At 41.7% G+C, this 26831-nt stretch overlaps 1 protein-coding gene across 1 annotated transcript in view; it reads right to left on the reverse strand.

The window, feature by feature from the left end:
• ATP11B (ATPase phospholipid transporting 11B (putative)) overlaps positions 1 to 25715 on the reverse strand; it is a 141357-nt gene extending 115642 nt beyond the window's left edge. Inside the window, exons 1-3 of the mRNA XM_040705709.2 lie at positions 25505 to 25715; positions 23911 to 24046; positions 13671 to 13738 (exon numbers count right to left, since the gene is read on the reverse strand). The gene's annotated coding sequence lies outside the window, so the exon portion shown is untranslated. The remainder of the gene's footprint in view (positions 1 to 13670; positions 13739 to 23910; positions 24047 to 25504) is intronic.
• Positions 25716 to 26831: the final 1116 nt, after the last annotated feature.

The raw sequence follows: 26831 nt of genomic DNA on the forward strand, positions 1-26831 counted from the left end.
GAACAGCAATAATGCAATGAATAATTTTTCTCATGGTGATGAATACATAATTAGAGAATAAATGCATCTCCATCTTTCAGAGCAGAGTTGTCATCCACTCTATATAATGAAGGCTGGAAAGGAGCTAATTCACCTATTCTTTTGCAGTCACTGGCCATATTCTTGCTTAAGTTCATTTAAAAATAATAATAATCAGCCAGAAATCCAGCAATTTCTCAGACAACAACCACATCACTGGCTGCTGTGAAAGAACTGCCCATCCTGGGACCTGCAAGCAAGCTACTCTTTCCTACCCCTTGTCTAATTTACTACTTACTGATGTGAGAGAACATGTTTCTGCCATCACATTGTAACTAATGAAGCATTTAAAGGACCGCTAGCACTCTTGCGTCTGCTGTGGAGGCTGCACATGGAAAGAAAACAAGTCCTGTGGCAAAAGCCAAACCCTCTGTTGCCAAAAGCCTACTAGGACCATGTAGTGGAAACTCAAGTCAGACACTGACACTTGTTGGTTTTCTTAGTTTTAGATCCCAATCATTCAAAACAAACAAGCTCTCATACATGTAATGTTATGTGAATAATTTTAAAAGAACATGCAAGGACTTGCAGGATTAGTGCCTTAAATTCTTGGTTTTATCTCTTTCAGTGGAGTTGTACAGTCCCAGTTATGTTCAAGCAGTGCTATTGCTTCAATAGATCCAATACTGTCAAATGCCAAGAAGTTCCCTGGAGATGAGACCTGGGGTCTTCTTTCTCAGCCAACTTGACAAAACAGCATCATGCATCAAATAAGACAGACTGCAAATTCAGGCTACCAAGGTAAATGCTCCTTATTTTCCTTCTGGTAAAAAAAGGTGTTTGCTCCTCTGACTTAAGCATCTGACCATGGTAAGTTATAGCCGCTGTGTATATTTTGGTTCAGAACCAAAATGTAAGAAATGTTTACTCCTCTATTCAGTTTATAGCATAAGACTTTCACCCCTGATTTTGGAAATAGCTTTCTAGAACAGCAGTGGCTAACTGCTTTTGAGTGTTTAACCATACACTAATCCAAGATTACATCTCTGGAAACTTGGATAATAAGATACCAAAAATACCACAGTAGCAGACACAAAACAAAACAAAAAAACCCACCACCACCACCCAACAATGAATACTTAAAAAAAAAAAAAAAAATTCCCATCCAACAAGACTACCCTGGAAATGGCCCAGAGACTAACTCTGAGTTCGCACCTAATTTCACAGTGTTTCATCTCTAGATCTCTTCCTCAGTCACCACACACTCCTGGGTACCACACCAGTCCAGTGGGATTCTCTGCTGCTCTGCAGGCAAGAGTTCACATCCAGTCCAGGTACGTGATACAGAAGAAACTGCAATGGAGCTGCCCCTAAAGCTTTCTTTTTTCTCGCCACATGAAAAATCTAGCAGTAACCATTTAAACAATGACAAACCTGATCACTGACATTTGTATTAATAAAAGCCAGCAAAATGTAAACAGAAACAGTCAGTATAAATCATCACACTTTTGTAGAATTGCTTAGCTTGGTCAGGGATAAAGAGATTAATGTTCCCTCCTTTCCTCGCACTGTAACAGAAGTGGTTCTTTGGGCCTCCAATTTCTGGCATGAAGATAGGAGGCAGGGGGGAAAGAGGGGCATGAGAGTGGAGAAGGCACACAGGGTGCAGACTCCAGGAGTTAGGAAATGGGAGTTACGGAGCAAGTTGGCCTATTTTTTTATACTCTTTAATGTGAGGCCTGTTTTTTAAAACCTCTCAGCAGGAATAGCAAAGTTTTCCAAGTCATCACCTAGCAACAAAACCCAGAAAAACATTTGCAAAGCAGTTTTGCATCACTGCCATCCCTGGAAGAACTAACTTGTTGAAGGCTGAATTTGCTATGGAGAAAGGCTGAATGCTCTGTTCTTATTCAGAGTGCTGAGACATGCAGTCTTCTTTCACAGAGAACAGAAATTCATTAACGCACACACACACAGATTGTTGTTTCTGAGGTGCTCTCTGAGATTTTTTGGACAACAAAGGTGTGGTTTCAACTAAAAACCATTTGAATAATTAAGAAATTTCTTCTTTTACAGTATATCATTCAGTGTTGCAGATTGCCTTTAAGCACACTTTCTGCTCAGAGCATTTAACAGGATCAGTATTTAATGTTGGTAAGAGCATTCAATTTCAAAATAAACTTGATGAAAAAATTCCTCCTCTGCTAGTCCTGTTTCAAGTCACATTGAACAGCCTGGTTTAACTCACCATGCACTTCTATGGAACTAAGTTTTTTTCAGCAGTACCACAAAACCAGAAGTTTTCTTAAAAACAATCACTGTCTTGTAATATTCCTCCTCTTCCCTTTCCAATAAACACAAGGAGTTCTCATGACCACTGAAGACTTTATGCGTCATGACTGATGGGGAGCGAGATCCCACAGAATCCACCACAAAGGGTCTGCCCACACAGTGCAAATCCACACTTTCCTAGTTTGCTCAGAGTATCATCCACAGCCATCTGCTCTCAGCAGGCAGGTACTTGTTCAGAGCACAGAAACAACATGATTGTGTTAATGCAGCATCATGTCTCATGGATAACCATCTCCTGGTAAGGCTGATCAGCCCAGTTGCATCACTGCACTGACTTCTGCTTTTGATTAGCATCACATCAAAAGTTTTGGCACCATGTTGCACTAAACAGTGTAACCAAATAACAATTTTAATTTTCCATATTTAGTCAGCAGAAAAGCTATAGATGTTATTGGGCTAGGGGAACAAAATACCTAACAGAGAAGTTTCTTTGTGATACTGTTACTTCTGCGTACATACTCATCTTCCCTTGCTGCTGTACTGGCTGAAATACTGCTAGTAGAACAGCTCCTTAGCTAGTATGTCATGATTAACTGCTGCACTCCATGTACAAATAACCTGCAAATCTCTCCAGTCCAAGCTGTGGATTCACTTTTAAGAGGCATCAGTTGTTACCTGCAGTCACTTTAGCGCAGGGTCTATAGAGGCAAGAAGAATTTACTGGAGAGCACTGGTTTAATCTCACATTGGTTATATGCAGTTTGCATACAGTCAGCAACTTCTGGCAGGATTGGCTACATCCCTTATCCCCATGGGAGTTCCGCACAGCTTCCAGATATTCTCTGGGATGTTTTCTGCTATTACAGCTTTGCTGCTTTCCCCAACTTTCATCAGACCATGGAAAACGTTTGGAAATCCACAGGATTGCAGAAAACAAACTCGCTCATGAACATTCCCAATTTTATTGGGAAACATTTGCAAAGATATAACCTTTCAATTCTTTTCATTGTAGCTAAGTAAATGGTTAAATGGTGAGCTCTTAATATCTTCCCGAAGTATTCCTAGGCCTTGGGGAGCAGTAACGTAATCACAGGTTTGTGACCCACCCGGTAGGGTTTAAGTACTCCTCTATAGTTTGTTCAGAGGACTCACTGCTCCTTTGCTCCCAGCTTTATGCACTGAAGTCACCAGGGTAACACACATGCAAAGCTGGTGCAAGAGAATGAAGGATCAGGCCCTTCATCCCTATGCTGTACAGCAGATCCTGCTTTGTCAACTGTGGTTCCTTGCACAGCCAATGCCCGAACTTGCAAGCATAAGAGGGAGGACTGACCCTTAGAGTCCTCATTTCTCTTATTTGATCTCAGCAAACCTTTCATCCTGCCACTGCTTCCTCTTGCGTTGCGTCTCATCTTTTTAACATCTCCGTGTAACCTTGACTTAGTCACCATTCACAAGGCTAGTGAGGGCAAATGCAAGCTATGGAGGGGTTGCTTTCCCCTCCTGAATAATCTTCAACATTACCCCTCTCTGTTCCTCTCGCTCTGATTTCTTATGCTCATTTTTCTTCTAAACTGTCACCAGGTGGACAATGGTTTTTAGACTGAGATGGGAAGATATGTCTCTCTCAAAAACTGACACTTTTGGGGAACATATACTCATGTTATTCACAGACCACAAATTTGTGGCTGAATGAGTTACGCTATTGATAGTCTCCCACCACTACCATCTTGTAGAGAAAACAGCAAACATACAACAAATATCATACATAGACCTGCATTTTCTGTGCTTTCCACAAGATACCACCTTCAGATCATTTTAATAATGCAATACACATAATGAGCAGCAATCACATACCCTTTAGGAAGAGAAACATCACCTGTAATAGGATGATCCATTCAAAAGACCACAGTATGGGGAGTTCAAAGTTGCCTAGTAATTAAAATAAGAGCCTGGAAGTCCAGATACTTAGCTACAACTGCTTAAATTCTTTAATCTCTTCTTGCAAAATGGGTGTAATACTTCACTGTAATACCCATTAGAGCACACTGTAGTTTTAGTGACTTTTACAAAAGACGCTGAGATCTTCAGGAAGTTCATAATAGAACTAAGTTTGGTAGATAGGGTGCTACAGCAGACTACTGCACACTGAAAAAACTCTTGTCTATCCACGCATATAAAAACTGTATCCTCAAACTCCACCCAAATCAGTGTGGAGAAGTCACATTTCTAACTTTTTTCCCCTATATTAACATATTCAGAATGATAACTGACAAAGCTTCAGCAGCATCACAGGAAGGAAAATATCAGCAAACAGCATTTTGGGAAAGCATTAACAACTTTTATTATAATAAGACTTTATCTCAGAGCCCTCATTAATGTCAATATGCAACTGCATGTACTGCAAGACAATGCATAATTGGTGATAAAAACCTCATATACACAGGATGAGAACAGGATAAGGTAAAAGAAAAGCTGTAAGCTAAAATATGTAGTCAACTACTTCGAGAAGCCAACCAAATTCCTGAAATATCTGTGGTCTAAAGAGCTGAACATAAGCCTTTTAAGGAAAAGCTTATTAGGTAAACAGAAACTTTAGGCCACAGGTAGGACCATTACTAACCACAATCAGAATAAGAACAATAAAGTAGATTTGTAGAAAAAGGCAGAAAGAGTTGGCAGCTGTGTCTTTTCTGTGTGTGTAGCATAGGAGGAAGATGCCTTCTTACCAGTACGCTAGCATTGGACTGAAGTAAGGACATGACATTGAATCTACCAAAATTAGATATCTTTATAAGAAGTGATAAGCAATACTAAAGAGTACTGAAGGCACTGGCTCAAGCTGTGGTATAAACCCAAATGGTAACCTCAGTTTCACACTGGTAAATGGGAGTACACTAAGAGACATGCAACCTGTAGGGATATTTTTTCCATCAGTACCATTACAATGAACTTATGAAGCCAGCCTTCCCAAGGTCGTCTTTCAGATGAAGTCTCTAGGATCTGGTAGACTCAGCTGCCTATGCAAGGAGCATTACCATGAGCCTCCTTTTTCTATTCTGTTTGAACTTGCTTAGAAAACTCACTTGTGATTAGCATCTCTGAAACATTAGCCTCAACAGGAAGGTTAGTTCAAATTGGCTTATCACTTCAAATGTCCTCTGAAAGGAGCGTGTCCCAATCCACCTACCTAAAATTTCTTTAGGAAATCAAGTTTAAATACTTGAGACATTCTACAAAAGCTAACTCAAGAGCAATACCTGAAAGATAATGGAACCGACTGTTCAGTATTTTAATACTAAATACTAGTGCAAAGGACATAATTCATACCAGCATGTGTGTTTGTGTATTTTTGACATGCGTTAGGAATTAGCAAATTTGTCTGGGAGATATTTTTGGGGAAAGAGGAAGGAAGAGTAGATGGACTGTGGGGCAGGTTGATAAAGAGTTTGTTAACACAGAATTCTTGAGCTTCTTTACTACAAGTGAAACGTTGAGTTCACAACCTTCTGTTAAAAAGAATTACATAATATATATCCTATGTATCTTGAAACCAGATGACATGTGCAATCCTTAGGGGGGAAATGCCAATTAGCAGGAACCCTATAGAGATGCATGGAAAAACACCAAAGTATTCCCCTGTGGTTTGGCAGTATTTAAAGATTTCTACCAGCAGCCTGGGTGACAATGTACAATTCTTGCTGATAAAGTTTCAGCAGACATCACGAAGCTTGGTTACTATTACAGAGCGAGCTGAATCTCCTGGTCAAATGATTGTGATTCAGTTTGGCTGCATTTAATACTGCCAAACGCAAGGTGATACATCTGGGAACCCAGAAGGCAGATTACAGCTATAAGGTAAAGATTCTGTCTTGGAAAAAAAGCACCCCTGAGTGAAACTGAAAAACTCAGTGGAGATAACAGCTTCAACATGAGCTCTCAATGCAAAGTTGCAGCTGAAAGGGCAAGCATGTCTTCTGACTGTACGAAAAGGGAGGTATCAAGTTAGAGGTGGGGAAGCAATCCCACTCTGTTTGGAGCCACGCTGAGATCACAACAGCAAAACTACATCTGGTTTGGAAGTTCATTTATGTATCTGAAAATAACACAAAGAGTTCAGAAGGGAACCACACAAATTACTCAGGAGATTGAACAATAGACTTACAGGGGGAAGATATAAGAAAGTCTTTAAGGAGGAGTTTGGGAGGAGACTCAGTTATTACCAACACTGAATGAAGCAAGTCTTAGAAGGACTGCTCCTAGAATTTGTTTTAGCAGTATCTACTGCAACGTGAGCACAGCAGCACCTCCTGGGAAGGCATCACCCCAATAAAAATAGGCACTGGCACATAATACCAGTTTTAGTTGGGCTCCATGGAAGAGCAGAAAAAAAAAAAAAATCTTAGAAGAGACTAGCATACAGCCTAACTTTTATCATCTATCACAGGCTGCTATGGAGGCCAGGCCTGCAAATGTGACTGCTCTCAGCTGTAGCTGTACATGAATGAAGGCTTTCTTTTTATTTTTAGAAGTCTCTCAATATCATCAGGAGAGGCTCATACACATCATGCAATTTATCCCAGCTGACCACACCAGTGGGTTGAAGTCTGTCCTTAGATATATATAAAATTATATATACATTCAAATAATAAGCAAACATATATCAGATGAAGAGAATTCTACCTGGGAATTTATTTTTAGCTGAACAAATCCTTATGTAATTGTCCTAGATCTGCATACATGGGGAAAAATTCCACTGATACATCAACATGAAAATAGGCTCTGAAGACCAAGCCGCTATCAGTTTCCTCCCCTCCCAACTACCTAAATGAAGAAAAATCATAAATTTTAGACTTAGATATCATGTTTAAACTTAGATATCATAGAGCTAGTCTCTATGCGAGGGCCTGCTTTCATTTCTAGGGAAGTCAGGGCAATCTGGGGGAAGTTTGGGGTGGCTGGCAAGACTACCTTTAAAAAGCCACAGAAGCAGACACTACACTGTGAGTAACTATTTTGAGTTTCTGCTAAATGATGCTCCCATTCTGCTACATGATTTGCAGCTAATCCCCGAATCCTTGCACTACTGTAAGTAAACCCACCCCCTAACTACCTGGAAAAGAATCCCAGGTCAGGTGTTCCTCCTGCAGTAATACCTGGCAGCAAACACAAACCAGACATTGCAATGCAACATGATGCATCACGTATGGCTTATCAGGAAGTAGTGTGAGGGAAGATACTTTTTCTGTGTTTACCACCCACTGTTAAACTTGTGCAAAGAAATATTGTCTCTAAATGTGCTCAGCCAAGAGAAGCCCTTCAGAGCCTTCAGTCCTTTGTCTGTCCAAATATTTCAGGCAAGCTGGTGAGTGCTCCCTTAGAAAAACAGGTCACAGGCCTTTAAAATATACCTCCCACCTAAAAATGGTTTTCATCAAGTTCTAGGAGTCACAGGGATCCCTTCCTGCCCACCCACTATGGATTATTTTCATTGCCTGCACGAAGGGCAGCACTAATACCTTGCAGTAAATCCCCAAATAGCACGTTCTCCCAGGCTACATAGCACACAGATTGTCTAGTCTGGACTTGAGGCCTGTAATGCTATAACGCAAAAGAAAGCACAGCAGTAATAGCAAGGTGGCAAAATCCTAGGCTGCAGCAAGAGAAGATGAGCCCAAATGCAGCAACTGTGGACACAGAAACAAAGGAAAAAAAGCTGTTTACCCTTAAAAAGCCTCAGATACACAGGAATCTCCAGTGAGATACCCTTATCTCCACTGCCAACCCTTAAATGAGATCTGGGAAGGGGTGCATCCTGGCTGCACCTCTTCCAGTCACTCAAGTACACTGCATGCACCTGAGCTCCCCTGGGTTGGCCCTCCCTTCCCACCAGGTGCTCAATCACTGCTTCAGGCTGTGACTCAGCATTTCTGCTACAAGGCCCACTCTCACAACTGCCAGGCAGTATTCAGTAGATGACTCTCTGCACTTCTATTTCCAATATTGTAGCATTTTGGATTCCTGAAAATTATGTCAATTGTTGCTAAGAACACACTGAGTTGCGCTCCGCCTGGTAACTGCACACCATGCCTGTGCTTGGGAAATTGATGCAATTTTACAGGCAGGCTCATTCAGCAAGGGTTGCTCAGATTTTCATGAAAACACTGCAAGGATGTCGCAGAATATGCTCATAAATCGCTTACCTCTTCAGATTAAGGAAAGTGAGCATTTCACATGTCTGGCCTTGGAAACTAAAATTCTCTTCTGTTTTAACTCTCAGTGGTAAAGGCAGAAGGAAGACAAATGCCAAAGTTTTGCTAGGAGTAGCCTTGATTTTTGTTTAGCTGACATCCAGAGCAAAGGTAGAATAGTGCTTAACTACTCAGGAGAACCAGTGATTGCGTGTTTCATGTGCATCTTTCAGCAGTCCCATTCTGTTATTATAGCAGTAACAGAAAGCAATGAGGAATCTCTACAGTTACATCTATCTGTTCTCTACGGAGGGCAGGAAGGGGGCAAGAGAAGGCTCAATAAAATAATATATTAGGGAAAGAGAATATTTTGAAAGAAGTGCCCTCATAGAAGATCCATTGCCAGGGAACCTTAGACCTTCATTGGCTCCAGTTCTTGCAATAATCCTAATTGCAGCTCAGTTGGTGTGTGCAAAAAAAGTCCTTCTCCCCATTTAGCAAAATGAAAGGTTCCATCAGAGCAAGCACATCTGCATCTGCTAAAATTGGAAATGCAAGAGCAATGCAAAAATCTATTAAATAAATATTTCTTTCTTGGGGAGGGGCCGGTGTCTGAAGGTGCCAGGCTGAACTATATAAAAATGGAGCAGATGAAAGCCTGCATCAGGACTTTTCCTTCCAAAGAGGTGTGAACAGCAGCTGGAAGTACATATTGCGCTGTACTGTTGTACTATATATCTAGCACTATCAGAAACCTCATCTGAGACCATCCAGCTCCCAGGCAGTACGTCACTTCAGCAAGAGAAAAGCCCAAGTATGAGTGAAGTGGCTGCACATCAGCACCACAATCCACCATGTGTTCAGATATGGCCAGCTAGAAGAGAAGTCCTCTTGCTCCCACTTTCAGTACTGTTAATAGTGATATTCTCCTCTAAGTAAATAACTAAATAGAAAAGAACCATGATATCTGCAAGTTGAAAACTGATCTGCACTGGAGAAATCAACCATCTTTAAGCCACACAAAAAGTCCTGTTTCTGTGGAGAGAAAACTCCTACAGAATAGAGCAAAAGATTGAAAAGTTCCTAATTCCAGTACCTTGACCACTGACGAGCTGAAATGTTTAGAAGACAGAAATAAACACCCTGCTCCCTTTAATCACACTTTCCTGAGATTTTTAATCAGAATTCCTGTTTGCTATTACTTCTCTTCACCTGCAAATTCCACTTGCTTAAATCTTTCGGGACTGAGCTGTTATCTTGAGGCATGGCTTTGCTTTTCACAGCCTTCAGCCATCCTTTCATGCCAAGCACTATGTCCCAAATCAGCAAGAATCAGACTTGCAGCTGATGTAAATCAGTTTCTGTAAGAGCTCAAGATACCTCTTAGCCTGAGATATTTAAACTGTTACACGCTTGCGTATAGGAAAGGCACATCATGTAGGTTCAACTGTCACATATTTTGGACACCTTCATTTACTGCGTGGTTCATTCAAAAAGTATGGTTGCCTTAGAAACCATAGAAGTGCAGAATAATTCCAAGATAAACCCAATTGATAGAATCACTCATCAGTGGCTCAGATGTACACGGCATTTCTATAAATCCCAGAAGATGTATTGAATTTAAAAAAGTGGGGAGGAAGCTAATTTTCTCATTTAAAAATGGGGGCCAGAGAGAGGGGGCTGATTACCCTACTGAAGATGACAGATCCCTGCATCGTGTAATGTGGTCAGGTAGCTTTAGCCTCTTTGGTGTGCAAAGCCTGTGGGAAAGCAGGCAGCTGTAGAAGATGGGGATAGCTCTGAGATGGAGCAGGCAGCACTCTTCTGGGTCTGAATTTCCCTGCAGCTCTGGAAGGATAAAGGAAAGCAATATGTACATCTCTATTTCCAGATGTTCCTTACAGAAGTCCTGCTTCTGCTGGAGGCATTTCCCCATCCATGTGAAGTGCTTTATTTAGAAAGTATAAATCTGCTCCCTTCTCCTGCCCCCCTTTTTCTCAACCAGTAATGCTGAAACTTGTCTGCACCAAGGTGATGATTTCCTATCTGAAGAATATAAAGCGAGCTCCTGAATGGAATGTGATCTCTTCTAGCTAGTAAAAGTTTTATAACCGGGGCAAAAAAACACCCAAACTCAAAACAATAAAAATAGAAAATAAAATCAGACACCTCAGCTGGTGTAAATCAGCAGTGCAAAACTCCACTGGAGCTTGCCTCAGGCAGGGGTGGAAATTTTGAGGTATTTCCAGTACGTGAATGGCAGGTTTATTGGAAATCATTAAAACACAACTATTCTTACAAGACTATGTATTCCAGCCTTCTCCCAGGACCATCCTCCATTAAGATCACTTCAGTGTATCACTATGAATGCTTCAGTAGGGATTTTAAGCATCAAATGTTGATGTATCTAGGTACGGTAAAGTAATTTAGGCCCTCTCTGGCCCATCCCTCATCTAGCATGGTAAATATGAGTCTTCATTACTTATCCCCTTCCCATACTACTTCTTCCTATTTATCCTACGCTTTTGGCTTTAAGAACATATAGCTTGCAAGGACAACTGGCACATGCCCAGGGCAAGAAATGGAAAAGTTGCCCTTGGAGTTTAGAGGAGGCCCCCAACTTTTCTCAGCTATATAGTTTGGAAACTGTGTGGGTTTTGTCCAGGGCTTAAACGCAGCCACTTGCCTAAAAATGTGATAGTGTCATTGCTGCATCACACCCATGACCTGTCCAGTAGCTCTGGAAGGGACTAAGGCTGCTGTTAAGTTATGCATGCAACTGCCTTGGGGAAAAAAATAGTAGATCCTGCCTATCTGGTGAAAAGGCTGTTCTACAAAAATCCCAACATGTTTCCCAAACTCTGCTGCATTTACTTCACACTCAGCCTGAAGAAAATAGCCTTCCTGAAGGCAACCAGAAACAGAAAGACTAAAATAACAGTCATCACAAAACATCCAGAGAGCAGCAAGCACTCCCCAGAACAGAGAAGGCCTGGAAGGATAAAAGGTGCCATGGATCCACTTATGCACGAGGTCTTCCTGCCAATCAGATAGCGCCCAGGGGTGCAATTTGCCCCATTGGGGGAATCTGATTTCACACAGGAGATCACTGGATTTCCTTTTTCCTCAGTGCAGATGGTATCTGGAGATCAAAGCCCCGCCAGGAGCTGGCAAATGGTGTATTCTCACTTTGATGGATCTGCAGCTACCATGAATGCAAACACAGAAAGAGGAGAATAAAGCCTTTATGCAACATTCTCCATGTTTTCCTGTCCACTCATATTGCTGACCAGAAGAAACAGATTGAAAGGGCAGATTTAGTCAAATTCTGCTCTATGCTTTTCCTTTGCTATTTCAGTGCTTTATTAAGGGTGATGAGGGATCTATTCCTTTGCTCTCCCCCCTTCTGTTCCACTCAGCCATCCTTCAGACCAGGTAATATATAACTCCATTCATTGTGATGCTAACGAGTCCTATTTAGCTGTATTTAACTGGATATCATGACTCCATGTGATGACCTTTCACTCCTGGGAAGTAGTTTTAAATTTGATCCACAGTAAAGGAAAATCCCTCTAATTCATTGGCTGTGAAAGGTCACAAGTGAAATGTGTTCTGATGGTATCTGCTGGTGGTTTAGTTCTCAGTATACCTGAGCATCAGGCTGGTCTGAATCAGCTTTTGTCTTGACAGTCTGAGTACCAAACACCCTGAGAAAGCGCTGTGGAAAAGGCAGCCAAAAGCATCTAGTGGTGCCAATTGGTACAGACAGCATTTGGACAGGAGATGCCACATTGAACTCAAAGCACATGCTACTGAGGATGAAATGAGTTCCTACTTAGCTTGATATAGCATTTAAATATTCTAGTTAACATGGTTGTTATGTTTTTTTCTTCCTTAAGGTATTACAAATGCAAATTAAATCACACATTTGGTAGAAACACAAAGATCTCATGTGCACACCAGGCAGTGACACTACAGTATGTGATTGTAAACATGACTTTCAGGACAAAAATGGTTTGAAAGGGAAAAAAGGACAACTAAAACCATGTGAACACAGTGATATTAGAACTTGACAAAAACCTTTTCTCCCCTTTGCTAAATAGTGCAAGCCATTCAGCTTGAGATATCAAAATAAAACACTGCAGTGAAAACTAATGTTGCCCTTCATCCCACAGAAATGCATTTATTTATCTGTCCTCACTCAAACACTCAGTGTTGTGATACCATATGCTCTGCACAGGGTGAGAAGAAGTGCTGTCTCATTTGTTTTTCATTACTCATTGTTGACATGCTAGCAAAATCGAGAGGTATAGACGCAAAATCAAAACATGCTTAAAAATGAATATTGTTGCTAAGTGAAGACTTGGCTGATTTGCAACTGTGAAAGTACAGAAAAAAAACACCATGTAAAATAACGCAAAGCCTGCTGGTGTCGGGGCTATGGCCTCAGGATGGTGAGCAACCAACCCCTGTGACTAACAACACATGGTTGCGTCCTTCCTAGCAGAGGAAGTGACAGCTTTAGGAAGAGAACACAAAGCAATGGGTAAAAGAGTTTTTGAAGCGCAAGAGAACATGAGCAAAAATAATTATTTCACTAAAAAAAACTCTTATTTGTCTCATCTGGTTAGAATTACACTGACAGCATACCCACTTAGTTCCCAGTGAGCTCTCTGCACTTATCTAGGGAAAAAAACAACATAACTGGGAGCTATTGCAGAGAACAATCCTACAACATAACTAACAAAACTTCTGTATTCAACCACACACAAAACTATGCTCTGAGTACAGTGCAAGTAAGGAACACTCAGTTTACTGCTACTATTGACTGACGGTCAAGGGGTTACTTGTGTCCAGCACAGGAGAACAGGGACAGGGAACGACAGGAGACTGGAAGCTTGATGTCTGCTCCGGGATACATCAAATCCAGGACACCTCTAATCTACATCTTCAGCACAACACTGGGGCAAGAAAATACAGCCTACGTTTCTATCTTGAGGTGTCCACTGTGGAAGAAGGAGGAGCAATACAGAGCAAAACAACCCCAGCTGAGAGCTCTCAAGAACCTCAAGTTCAGCCAAGTTTCTTTCTTTTTTTTTTTTTTTTTTTAATACTACTAAAAAGCAAAACAAAACAGCACAACAAGACTTAGTCCAAATGTGACCCTACCTTTATAGTGCAGTCAGAATGAAACAAGATGAGTAGAACAAGGAGACCCAGCCCTTGAAGTCTGTGACCTAAAATACAGAAGAAATGCATGGGGAGGTGAGTTAATAAAACACACCTGCAATAACTTCTTTTGGAAATATGCCTCAGCTGAAGTACCTGGCTTCACTCCCAACACTTATAAACAATTCCCAAATGTCAGGGACTGCTGTTTAACAGACAGCGCTGTTTCCAGGGGGTCCTAAGAAAAACTGAACTGACAGATTTTTTTTCTTCTTTGAAACACTGTAATAACTTATAAAGCTGTCAAAGTGGTTTTTATTATTATTATTTAGAACATGCTCCTACATTAAGTTCTTGTATGTCAAATTTTAGCCAGCAGCTAATTCTTGAAGTGAAATGATAAACTCCAGAAAGCTGAGAGTACACAGAGGCTTCAACAGCTTTAACTGATTTTGTGTGTTATGTGGAATATCTTCTCATCTAATGCTTTCACAAAAAACTCTTGTCTCACTTCTGATATACAGCTGTCATAAAGGAAGGCCTAGTCTGATCTGGGTTATACGCTGAGAAATAGATGCATATAAAACTAAAAGAAGCAGGAAGGAGATTTTCTTGCTATCTATCTTTATGGAATCTTCCATACTCCTTAAAGATACCTTTTATTTTTACTTCTGTTACATACCTTCATTTCCCCATTTTGTTTTAAAACCAAAAATCTAAACACAGTCCTGGATGAAGAAGTGGTGTGCTGAATTCATTGTCTGACCCACAACGTAGCACAGAGACAGCTGAGCAAGCATTAAATGATTTACCTGGGTACCACAAATGTAGCTACCTGAGCTACCCCTAGGATGTCTTGCATACACATCTGTAAATTTTCACCACTGTGCTTCTCATTTTCATTGTGTCCAATGGCAGCCAGTGAAATCTGCAGGTCCAGAATAGAACTGCAGCCACCCTATGCTACGGCTGCATTGCAGTGAGGTGCAGAGCACCTCAACTCTGAGCGACTTCCAGAGGAACTAAAGGAGCTCAGCACCCTGCTGGGCTGAGGTCAGGCTGACTAATGCCGTGGGTGGATGCTTCCTGAAGTACTGGTACATTCACTGAGGCTTGGGTTTTCTGCCAAATAAATGCCAGCTAAGGAAGTTACGGCTGCCTGGGGGCTTTCTTCTGTGTACATGTTCAACTTAAAAAAAAAAAAAAATCTACTGTAAGTTTTGCATTCATAAACTGATGTTCCCCTTTGCCTTCCTCTTTTGCCCTCTCTGACTTCTGCCCCGCCTCCTCAGCTGCCAAGAAAGTGCCCCTTTGTGCATGGAAATGCCCAACAGTTCACAGAAGCTAACTAGAAAAGACACATTCAGCCACTTTCTGTCAGAGTGCCTTGACACTCTCCTTTCTGTCCCAAGGAGCATTTTGCGTTGGAAGGGCCCCCATCGAACACCTCCCCCCTCTCACCTCCCTCTTGAACTTATCCTGCAACACAATGCAAAATAAATAAGAGGCCCCCGCTCTCCCCAGCCCCCAGTCTTTGCTGTGGTATTTTTTTGATGCCACCTCTGCAATTAATTTTATAGAAGACACCTTAAATTCCAGACAAGTGCAAGACACTGCCACCAGCGTTATTTTCACAGAACTCATATTCCTCTGTCATCACTTCTCACTTTTTCCTCTATGTTGTTTTTTTCCGTGGCTTGGTTTCCCTGGCTGTGGGAAGGGGTCCCACCATGCATGAGACTCTGGAAATGGGTGAGTTACAAGGAGGGACCGTGTCACCCACACGGGTGTGAGGACAGAGCAACATGTGCTGCCCAGTGCACTGCAAGCACCAGGGGCAGAGCTGTTCAGAGCAGAAGTGAAGGGTTGCTCATTCGCTTTGAGAACAAATAGTATACGGATTATTTCAAAGTCAAAGCAGACAGTCCTGAAATTCAGCATCATTTTGTTCAAGTCTTTTGGATGCCCATCTCCACTCAAAAAGACACTGAGCAGGTAGTACGACTCCTGTTAAGCTGTGGCATATTATAACAACCATTGGCAGTGCTATTTAACTAAACCTTAGGTTTCGTGCAGTATAAAACTTTCTGAGACAGGCTAGGGAACAGGTCCTGCGATGGGTGAAACAACAGATGCTAACCCAAATCCAGTGTTAATGGGCAAATTTATCTCTGGATTCCCTTTTGCCAGAAATTGAGATGCTTTGTCCCATGTATTTCATCTGGCTAGAAATTACTGGACATTTTACACAAGGATGGGCTCTTTGGAATCTGTAGCTATGTATTTTTAATACTGTCAATAAACTACTTCCTTGGGACACAGAAGGGCAATAATGGGAGCTGTTAACAAAGTGTGAAAAGAAACGGGCAAGCAAAGGTTAATCACATGGCTGTCCACTAATGACCTCTCCAGCCCTGAGTTTAAACCCTCCGCTACTTGTAAAGACCAATCACGTGAATAATTTCCTGTCTGAGGTAGTCTTTATGGTTAAGAATAAAAGCTGAGCTTATTGTGAAAAGAAAGTGCTCAGCAGGGGAGAAGGTTATTATTTTTAAGCTGATCTAAACACCTGGGTTTCTCAGTAGACCCTATTAAACTTCCTCCATTATGTCTAAATATTTCAATCATTCCTACCACAGTAGTAAATTAGTGTATTACTGCTTAAAGCAGATAAGCCCTAGCAATGGGGACATCCTAAGCTGATGCTGCTCACCCACCATGAAGAGACCCACGTAGCCTGGAAGTACAACCGTTTCTTCTCCATGAATAAGGCAGCAAGGCCTGATGCCATTCCAGAGTATCATCTCCTTTTGGTGTGCTGAGGTGTGAGAGGAGCATCGGTTCCTACTGATAACAGAGCTGTGGCACGGACTGAGGCTGAGGCATGGGAGGGCTCCTGGAAGCTGCTGGGGCAAGGCTGGCCCTGAAGCTGCATGGCGTAGGACAGCAGATGGGAGGACTTGCTGCCATCTCTGCTAGATACCTCCAACAGCAGCCAGGCAGAAAGCAGAGACTGCAGAGATAGGAGATGCTCCTGCTTAAAGATTTAGCATTCACACAGCAAGAAGTTCTATGAGAGAGAGAAAAATAACACTGTTCTGGGCAGCAGCACACTGCCCTCACTCCCCCTTGCATCTCCTCTCACCCTCGTGTTATTCATGAGATTTTTTCTCCTCCTGGAGTTATGATCCTGGAAAATGACTGAAGATCAGACTGCACGCAGAGGGGGTGGCAGCCTCACTCCTTCCCACCACAGCTGCTGGGGTCCCGACAGCAGCACATCACCACCCAAGGAGCTGCGTGCTTTCCCTGGCCAATCCACCCTGCCCAACACCTGGCAAAGCAGCCCTCCTGAGGCTTTGCACAACGTGTATGCTGTCTTGCTTGTGCTTTATTTATGGCCTCATGTATAAAGAGTGCCAGATCCTCAGCCAAGTCCAGTTTATCTCAGAGTAAACTGCACTTATATCATTTATTTCAGGCCTGATTTACACACATCAAACAAAATACCTGCAGATCTTTTCCCTTCTCAGCTTCCTCAAAAGGAACTCACTTGGCACATTCAAGCCAAAGCAACCTGCAAGAGGTGTAGAATCAGTGTGATATTTTAGCTCAGGTCAACATAGAGTGCCCACCTTGCAGTCTCTGAAGGGGATGGTATTATATCTTATGAACCTGTTTAAAACACTGCCTAGGAACTGTTCGATATCGCACGGGTGGTGGTATTGCTTTTTCTACTTACTAAATGGAATCCTTGAGTTTTCCAAGTGAGAGCTAGAAAGAAGCTCTTCTGTTCTGTAAACAACTGTGTGTCCAGTTTCCATGCACGGATACCCAATTTGTGCATGCAACTGTAGTTATTGTGCATTCAAATGGGGCACACCACTAGTCACGGGCCTGGGCTTCTTGCCAGTTTAAAAGTCAGCCCTTCTGTATGTAGAAAGAGAAAGCAGTATCCAATAGAAACAGTACTCTGCATGCACTCAGAGCTCTTATTCAGGGCTCTCGGAACAATGTCTAACTGTTAATCTTCCCAACATGGCCATGAGGCAGGGGAATATTTTATCTACATTTTTACAGTCAGAGGAAGCTGAGGTTAAGTGACTTGCCCAAGGTCAAAAGACAGATTTAATGACAGGCTCAGGATCTAGCCATGAGAATACGTTGTGCTGACACTGGGCTGCTGCACCTTGGGGTGGACGAGGAGTAAATGTGTCCTTCCCACAACATCCGAGCAGTGCCATTCACTAAAGGTCTAATCCAAGGAAGCTCAAACAAAAATCTGCAGTGGTGCCAAGATTAGGGAAATATCTCCTCTGTGGTCAGGCTTTTTTTGTGTTGTAAATTCAGAGGCTGAAATTTCCAGAGATGTGGATGCCCAATTTCCGCTAACATTAATAAGCTGATGTGTCCAAATCCTGTGGGCAGCTTTGAAAGCCTGTTTGTGCTTTCCCTCTTCCTACTATTCAAGCATAGAGTAAGGTCAGGGCTTTCCCATACCCTCTCCCTTCTCTGCCGGTGGAAAAATTCTGGCCATACCTTCACTTACTCTGCAGTGAATGGATAATGTCACTGGGGATTGATTGATCTAATACCCACAAAAGGCCAGAGGAGAGATTCCCTTGGTTGCCACAGATACTGGATCGGGACCTTATCTTTTTATGGCATCCATATGACTCCCACTATTTTAATATCTGAACATCTTATGGTTTATAACATACGCCACTTCCTAACTCACCCACGAGATACAGAGGTAGCATTAATCACTTAATCTCATTTTACAGACGATGAACTGGGGCATATTGGCTCCATACTCATTGTAGTCTGAGCTACTCAGGGAGACTCTGGGCAGAGGCAAGAGGATGAGCTAAGCACCTGCCGTCAGAGATTTAGATGGTCTTGGGAGGGAATACCACAGCAAGAATGAACAGCTCTTTGGAAAGTGCCAGTTTAGTGCAAAGGGAACCTGGATGACAAGGCAGTGAAAAGACCTTCCTTCCAGCCAGCGACTGCTAAGTGAGGTGAGTCCCCTCCCAAATGACTTGCCCAACGCCGTGGAGAAAGGCTGTAGCAAAGGAGGAAATTGGATCCCAAACACAATCATTAGATTTTTTTTCCTTGGACTGATTTCAGATAAAGGAATCTTTTTTGTTAAGGCAGAAAAAATAGTTATAAGTTAAAAACTTGCAGCGTTGCATGGATTAGTCACTGGGAATCTCAGCAGCCCGGCTCTTGAGCTCTGGCCTCTTTGACTTTCCTATGTTTAGATGTTCAGGCCCTAATGAGTTGATCTCGTTGATCTTTAGGTACCTATTCATATGCAAATCCTGGCATTCTACTTCTGCTAAACAGTCTTTGTATTAACACATGAAATAAATTTTTAAAAAAGAAAGTCAGTCTGTGGTAAATCCTCATGCTTCAATTTGTTTGCATTTGGATAAATGATCACAGTCCCTCTTTATATGATCGACTTGCTGCACCCCTGCTAGGAAAAGGGAAGGAGGGGAAAGAAATCATTGTAAATACTTAGTCAAAGCAAAAATTGTCCAAGAAAAACTAGATAAAGACACAAAAATACGTTACTGCCGCTGCTTCCTCTCTGTGCTCATATTTAAAAAATAACAAAGAAGTCTCCTCACTCCAATGCCACAAGTTGGCTAGGCTACCAAATGCCTAGATCTGTTCTCACAGGCTCCAAAATCACGGCTTGCCACAGAAAGGATGCTTTTTCAGGGGGAGATTTTGCAAGTTCACAGTGCATGTGTGTGTGAGAGAGACATGTACATTACCATGCCATGCCAGAACACACTCAGGAGATTTTGAGCGTGAATCCTGACCCCGGTAGTCAATGAAAAGCACTCAATGACTTCAAAGGGTCCGAGATTTCACCCATCGTTTTTCAGAATCTGAAGCTTGCAATCATTAGTGGTTTGCTCTGGATAAAAGTGGTGACTGCAGTGCAGTAAAGTGAAATGGGAATTTCTTTTGGCTTTGTAACAAACTTCCGCTATCCCTGTTTAAGCCCTGAGTATCGTCCAGTTATGTATATAATGACCTACAATACATGTATATCTGTAAGTAGGTTAGCCACAGAGAGTAGTCTGAACTATCAGAAGTACAGGAAAACTGTTGCAGGATTCTCAGAACATATCCAGGACGCTACGCATATGTGTATATATATATTTATGGATGTGCACATGTACTTAAAGCTCTCAAAAAACCCCTGGCCTTAATTTGAACAACTTGCTTGGAATTGTAGCTGAGTTTCATTTGTTGAAGAAAAGCTGTTTAGGAGCAAATGCTGGTTGCAACAAAATGTTAGGAACAAACTGTCCAGGATCTTCTTTCACAACAATCCCACGCGCTTACAAATCTCCCTTTAAGAATAAAGTGGTAGTGCAAACACCTAATTAAAAAAACGGCTTGTATTTGGAGTTACTAATTAAAAATCCTCATGTTCCCCCGACTTTTTCCCCCCTCTGTGGAAATCTGCAAGTTATTTAATTGAAGTCCCATTTTGTCGGTGCAGATGCACGAAGTGTCTGAATCATCAAACAGATTTAGGGTGTTTTGATTGTTGTGTGTGCCTCATTGCTATTCCCAGAATGTCGAGCTGAGCTTATGCTGATCGGCAGGACTTAGAAGCATGAAACAGTAAAAGAGTCCTTTCTTCTCATCCCAGCCCCATCCCCCTTGCCCCCCTGGATTTACATTGAAACTTTGCCAATCTCAGATCGCACTCTGTCTGCTGCCTCTGCATTAAAATGGAGCCGGCTTGCCCGTCTCTTTGGCCCCCACTCCATCTTCAGATTCCCCTTCACTGCTGTAAGATGCCTCTCATCTTGCTTCAGCAAAACTTCTTTAAGAAGACAATTTGATTTTCTTGCTCCTTCTTTTTTCTTTTTTTAATAAATACAAATCCTTCTCTGTTTTTACGTTTGTGCGCTGCGTGAAAAGAAATGAGACAGAGGAAGAGAGAGGGAAGCCTGTTTTCGTCTAGAGGTGAAAACAGCCTGGTGAGCAGCAGGTGCAAAGCCCCAAAGCAGCTGCTTGCTGCTCTCAAGTTGAAGCGCCTTGGTCCCCCACCCTCCACGCCAAGAGCACTTCATATAATCCTCTCATGCAATTCACACTGTAATTGCAGATATCCAGACTGCTAGGGCTCATTTTATTATTATTTTTACTGATAATAAGATCTGCAAACAGAAGACCAGTCATATTAATTAGTTGCATGTTGCAAGGCAGCTCCTGCAGAAGCAAGTTGGATTCTTTCCCTTTCTTTTTCATTCTTTTTTGTTTTTTTAATTTTTGATGGGGGTGGAGGGCACCACTGTGTTGCCCCCTCCTTCTTCTCCTCCTTCTACCCCCTTGAAGGCCACTCAAAGTAGAACACAGGGAATTTTCCTGCTGGCTGTATAGTATAGGTCCTTTTATTGTCTTGCCTGCCCCATTCACTCCTGGAGATGAAGCCTGCTGGATGGGTGCTAGCAGTGAAGATTAGTGTCTTGAGGACCAGCTTGTTTTCTCAAGGCTCTGCTTGTTACATTGCTAATTATGGGGCTATGGGATCCTTTTCTGATATTTGACTGAGAGGCATGAATTACTGTGTAATCATTTCCCACTGGGGAGGGGGATCTTTTTATTATTATTATATACCTCTAGACAACTTTTCAGTAGCTTTTATGTAAGTAATTGCTCTTCCCTGTAATCCAGGAATTCTTATTTTTTTAATCACATTATGAATTTCACCAAACACTAGTTAAAATGTTAATTACTGGTAAATACACACTTCTATTCCCTTCTGTTCAGAGTGAACACAGATCCTATGAACGTGTTGTTTGTCATCTGTACCCCTTATGTGTTATCTTTGTCTAATAGGACACTGTTTACAGAACAAAAAGACTGAACATGGACATTTGGCTCCAAACTTTTGGTTTAGATTAAGGCTTAATGAGTTTGTGCTTTTTTTCTCAGTAAGATTTTCAAGCCAGAATATGAAGGAATAAAAGTCAGTTTGATGGCATTACTATTTTTAAAAAGTTGAACAGATTTTGCAGCACTAAAAGCCTAGAAAATAGGTTTCTTTATTTAGTAGCAGAAAGCCTGATCCAGTTGCCACGAAGTCAAGGCAAATTTCCCACTGACTCAGAGAAATTCCCATCAGCATGGAAGCCCCGATGAGATTCTTCCCAAGTATGTTGATGACACACCTTGAGTCCAACAGACCAGTGTGTCTCTAAGCAGAGGTGAGCGGAGAGGAGATTCAGGTACCGGTTCCAACTGTAGAAATGCTTTCAATTTGCCTTAAAAATGCACTGTGTGTGACTTCTGCAACATTGTAAGTTACTGAGATCTTTCATTGAGGCTGCTGTCTCAGGTTTTGTTTAAAATAAAAATAAAAATCTGCACTGACCATTGCAAAGAAGTGGCTTGGAAGACTCAACAGCTTCAATAACCTTCCTGACAGGGTGCTGTTAGAAAAATTATGTTTGGCCTGCACAGCTTTAAAGATTGCTCATGCCAGATTGACGCAGAACTGGAAAGGTGGGGAATAACCTATTTCTGGGATGGAAAAGTGAATTAAGACCAAGGTGTAAATGAGAGCAGTCTAAGGCTGATTTAATCTGAGCCACGCTATCTAAGATGCCAAAGGCTTATTCTGGAAATGAGGAAGAGCCAAAGCATAGGTGTAGTTTGGGGATCCCTGCTTCTCATAGGCCACAGCCCATATGTCAGGATGTTGAGTTTCACACTTTTTTATGGCTTTTTCAATCCCTCCGAAATTGGTATGGCATAAACTTTCAGCTGATACTTGCAGGCCAACTGCACTGTTAAGAGCATTGTCAGAACCCAGTGGCACCATGGACAATAATCCATCCAAAACAAACCGTGCTGGCACAAACCGCCATCATTACATTGTCCCATAAATGGATACTTGCCTGAATTAACATAACAGCCCTGAGCTCTGCAGGCTCTAGTATGTTGCCTAGGAAGTCTCATGGCTCAAGTCCCATTTGTTTCTAAAGCCGACTTGGTAGCCTCAAGTTTCAGCCCACAGAGCTGCTGGACTTCCAGCAAAGTAAACACTCCAATGCAGATTCTCAGCAGTCAGTCCCAAAGTGCTTTTCCCTAGGGGGCACAACAGGGACGTCCACAAACTTTCAAAATAAACATAATTCAAGGTGACAGTGGCACACCAGGACTTGCATTAAGGATACATCAGAAGAAGTAAATTGCAGGCTGGCAGAATGGGAGAGAGCAGGTCAAATGGTATGGTGAAAAAAACCTACATGGCTTCATATAAAACTTCCAAACAGTTCAACTGGTTCAACGAAAGTGCTGTCAGTTGTACAACTAACATGAATTTACACAATTATGTCTAAAGAGTTCTTATTCCTTGCCACTAGAAATGTGAACATCTTACAGACACTTATGAAGATGAGATTTATTAAGCTAAAAAGTTTTCATGCCTAAATATTTCCTTAAGAAACATATTATTCCATCTCAGCTAAATTAAAACAGGTCAAATAAACAGCTCCAAAAGTTGGAAAACATGATCTCTGGCCCACCCAATTATGCCTAGCTAGAGTGGCCCATACAATTTTCCATTATGGCTGTTATGAACTGTGGATGGTCCTCTCTACCGAACTATATGAGCTAGAACACAATTAGGCATGTTAGGGACTGTCACCGCGTTTTAGGATCTCCTAGTTCTTGTTCATTGTAATCACACTGCTGTGCACAATATGGCATTTGAGGCGATGTTTAGAGCAAAAGTCCTTGTTTCAGAGATATCAGAAACTGGAAAAATTCAGTTTGAGATATAAAGGTCTTTAACTCTTCTGAGCAGATACAGTCAAAACTTTGGGTGCTGATATACATGCTGCTCTCTTGCTGGACCCAGACCATAGCCTTAGTTGGGTGTTCAGGATTTTCTTGTTCATCTGTGTTTATTTATATATTGATTAAAAAAAAAAATACAGGACTATCTGTGCAGTAATCACCTACCCTGCATTCTGGTTTGCTATTCATTTATTTACTATTTCAGTGCTGCTTGGATAGAATATTGTAAAACCTCCAGCTCTTACAGAAGAATCTCTTTTTTATTCAAATCAAAGCAATAAAACCTAAACAGCTTTTCTCTCTTTTCTCCCTCCCAATGTATACATACTTTCCAGTAGTTTCAGAACTATACAATCTCTCTACAAAAACAAGCTCATATTTTCATCTCAGCACTTACCACCTTTAAGCAGTGCAGACGAGCTGAGATGGCAATCCTTCTACAGCAAATCAGGAAGGTACAGCACTGATCTGGGAAACCAGCGGAATGAAGCAGCCGTGCAAGCAGGATTTTCAGGTGAGAAATCCCACAACACCTGCAGAGGTAGGAAAACAATTTTAGAAAGCCCAGCAATGAAGGAGGAGTAAATGTCTGGTTTGGTACAGTCCTTGCTTGCTGCTCTGGCTGACCTCTGGGAGATGTCTGCAGGGTCAGAGGTTTGCTTATATGCCTTGTGCTTTTTAAATATCAAAAGGCCCATCCATTGCCAGGTGAAGTCTGATCCTTGTGGTATAGTTATAATGACCTCAAACAAAATCACCACTGAGCTATGTCTTTCACTTGGGAGAATATCGTTTTCAAGCTGTCTCTCTTCAGTGCTTTTCTTTGGGCTGATGCCTACCAGCCCCATTCCAAAGAGTGGGACTAGATCACTGGTGTGGCCATTGTGGTGGCCAGGACTGCAGGCAGGAGCTCTCATGCTCCTACATTTGCGTGCATCTCGATGGTGTCTCCTGCACCAGGATGATCCTTGTTATTTGATGCTTGCACAAGTCCTGCTCTGTGTCTAATGCTTTTAGATGCTGTAGTAATGCTACAAGACATAATATCAACTTAAAAATAACAGTATTTGGGCAGGCAAGCACCACCCAGCAAGTTATGCATGCACATACAGATAGCACGTTTAAAATCTGCTGGTGACACTAAGGTTCCAAGTACTGTTGAGGTCTGAAAGCAGTGAAAAAAAAAAAAACAACAGATCAACATTAAAGCAGTCTACCAAAGCACACTGATGTACAACAGTAACACACCCAGGTGCACAGGCCCAACATGGCACAGGCATTCCCAAAACATTCAGAAAAAATTCAGCTTTTGTGCAATTGCATCATGCTGTTTTTACCACTCCTTGTACCCAGAGAACACCAAGTAGAACTAGGGCCCCACCCAGGCAGACAGTATCAGAAGAGATGGTCATCTTCATTTCAAGGAATTTAAATAGACCCTTTGAGGCAAAAAATGGGAAGGGGACAGAGCAGGCGAAGGGACTTGGCAGAGATTATAAATGAGATCAATACCTAGGGCTTCAGCTTGCCAGTCCCATGACACGTTCATGCTCTGGACCAAACTTGGAAAGTTTGGTGTCCTGGCCTGTCTACATATACACTTATGATACTGATTTTCTGCTCACACCAACAATGAGAACGCAGGTCCTCCAACCAGATGATCAAAATAGCATAGTATCATCTCATTCAGGTCTTTGGTTGGTCATACTGGGCTCTGAGTGAGAACGGAACAACCTTGACAGTTCATAAAACAGAGCCAGTGGTGTATTTCAAATAAAAGTGTGCTTCAAGACGTAGTAACTATAAGCATGGTGTTTTCAAGGAGCACTCATAGCTAAGTGTCAGGGTATCTGGTTATAAAGCTCAGATACCTACTGGGGGAAAAGCAGTTGTTTTTCTTAACAAACAGAATCAGACAAAGTCTATATCATAAGGAAACCACTTTTTAGAAAATTGTAAATAGTAACAATTTTCAGAGCCAAGTTACCGACCTGTTATTAGGCACCACTCCTCTATATTCTGCAACTGGATGCTGTTCTTTCCACACTCATCTCATGCATGCATAAAACAGGAGGGTAGCCCCCAACTTTATCAGTGCCCACGCTTGCTTCCCCCCGTGAGTCAAACTCACTGGCACGTAAGTGCTTCTATTCATTTTTATAAGCCAGGAGGAACTTGCTCATCAGAGTTCATCATGGCTCTGTATTTTTTCCCCTCCGTTTGATTTTAAGAGTGGGCCAGCCCCAATATTTGAAACTCCTCCTGCCTCGTTTCTTTTCATTCTCTCTTTCTTCCTTCCTTCCTTCCCCCTTGCCCCCTCCCTCTGTCTCCTACTCTGTCCCCTTCAGAAGCCCTCAGGATGACACTGCTCATTGATGCTTCTCCTTCATTAGCATTTCAGCAACTTGGCTCAGTAGTTTCAGAGACAATCCGTCATGAGAAAACTGAAGAATGTGCCCCATTTGCATGATTCTGTGCCAGAATGCAACTTTTTCTCAGCTGTTCATTGTGTAATTTCCCCTTCCCTTCAACTTTCCCATGAAGTCCCAGAAATCATATTATAGAATTCCAGACCAGCTGAAATGCTCCAAAGATTAGTGTTATGGACATTTTTAACCACCCTCCCAGCTATACAAAGAGAATCACATACATAAAAAACATGGTTTTACTTTCTGTTATCACAAAAAGCAATGTGCCTTAGATGAACAAAGTCCTTTGAAACTACAAGGAGGAATTTATGCCCCATGATGAGAACGATCCAATAATTGTTGTGAAACCTTAGGCATATTTTTAACTTCCACTTGTCCTCCCTTAATTATTTTATTCCTCTTACAATTAAATGTTTGTAATCCATTTTGAGAGTCTTTCTGACATGAATGGATATGCAAACAACTTGATTGAAATGCTCAGTGCATATGACTAAAAGTTACTGGCTCTCACACATCAGCAGAACAAATCAAGCTTTTGGTTAGTTGGTTTTAGAAATCAAAAAGTGGTTTATAAAAAGGGACAGGCAGATAAAACCTGCTTCTAATTACTTTCTTGAGGGCATCCGAGTTTGTAAAAATAAAGAGTTGATTATATTAAAAGTAAGCAAAAAACTGCAAACTGGTGTAAAGCAACCAAACTACTTTGTCAATTAAAATGTATCCCATTAGGAAAATTAGGCACCTGTCCCACAAAAGTTGGACAATAGCGCATGGGAGGAGAACACTGCATTTTAACAATCTGGTTGCTAATTAAAGTCTTTACTTTTTCCTATGTACACCAATAACTATCATTTTTCCCATGTCATTTTTAACCTACCAAAACAGAACT

Source organism: Gallus gallus, chromosome 9 (genome assembly GCF_016699485.2).
Source record: "Gallus gallus isolate bGalGal1 chromosome 9, bGalGal1.mat.broiler.GRCg7b, whole genome shotgun sequence".
Classification (NCBI taxonomy): Eukaryota; Metazoa; Chordata; class Aves; order Galliformes; family Phasianidae; genus Gallus; species Gallus gallus.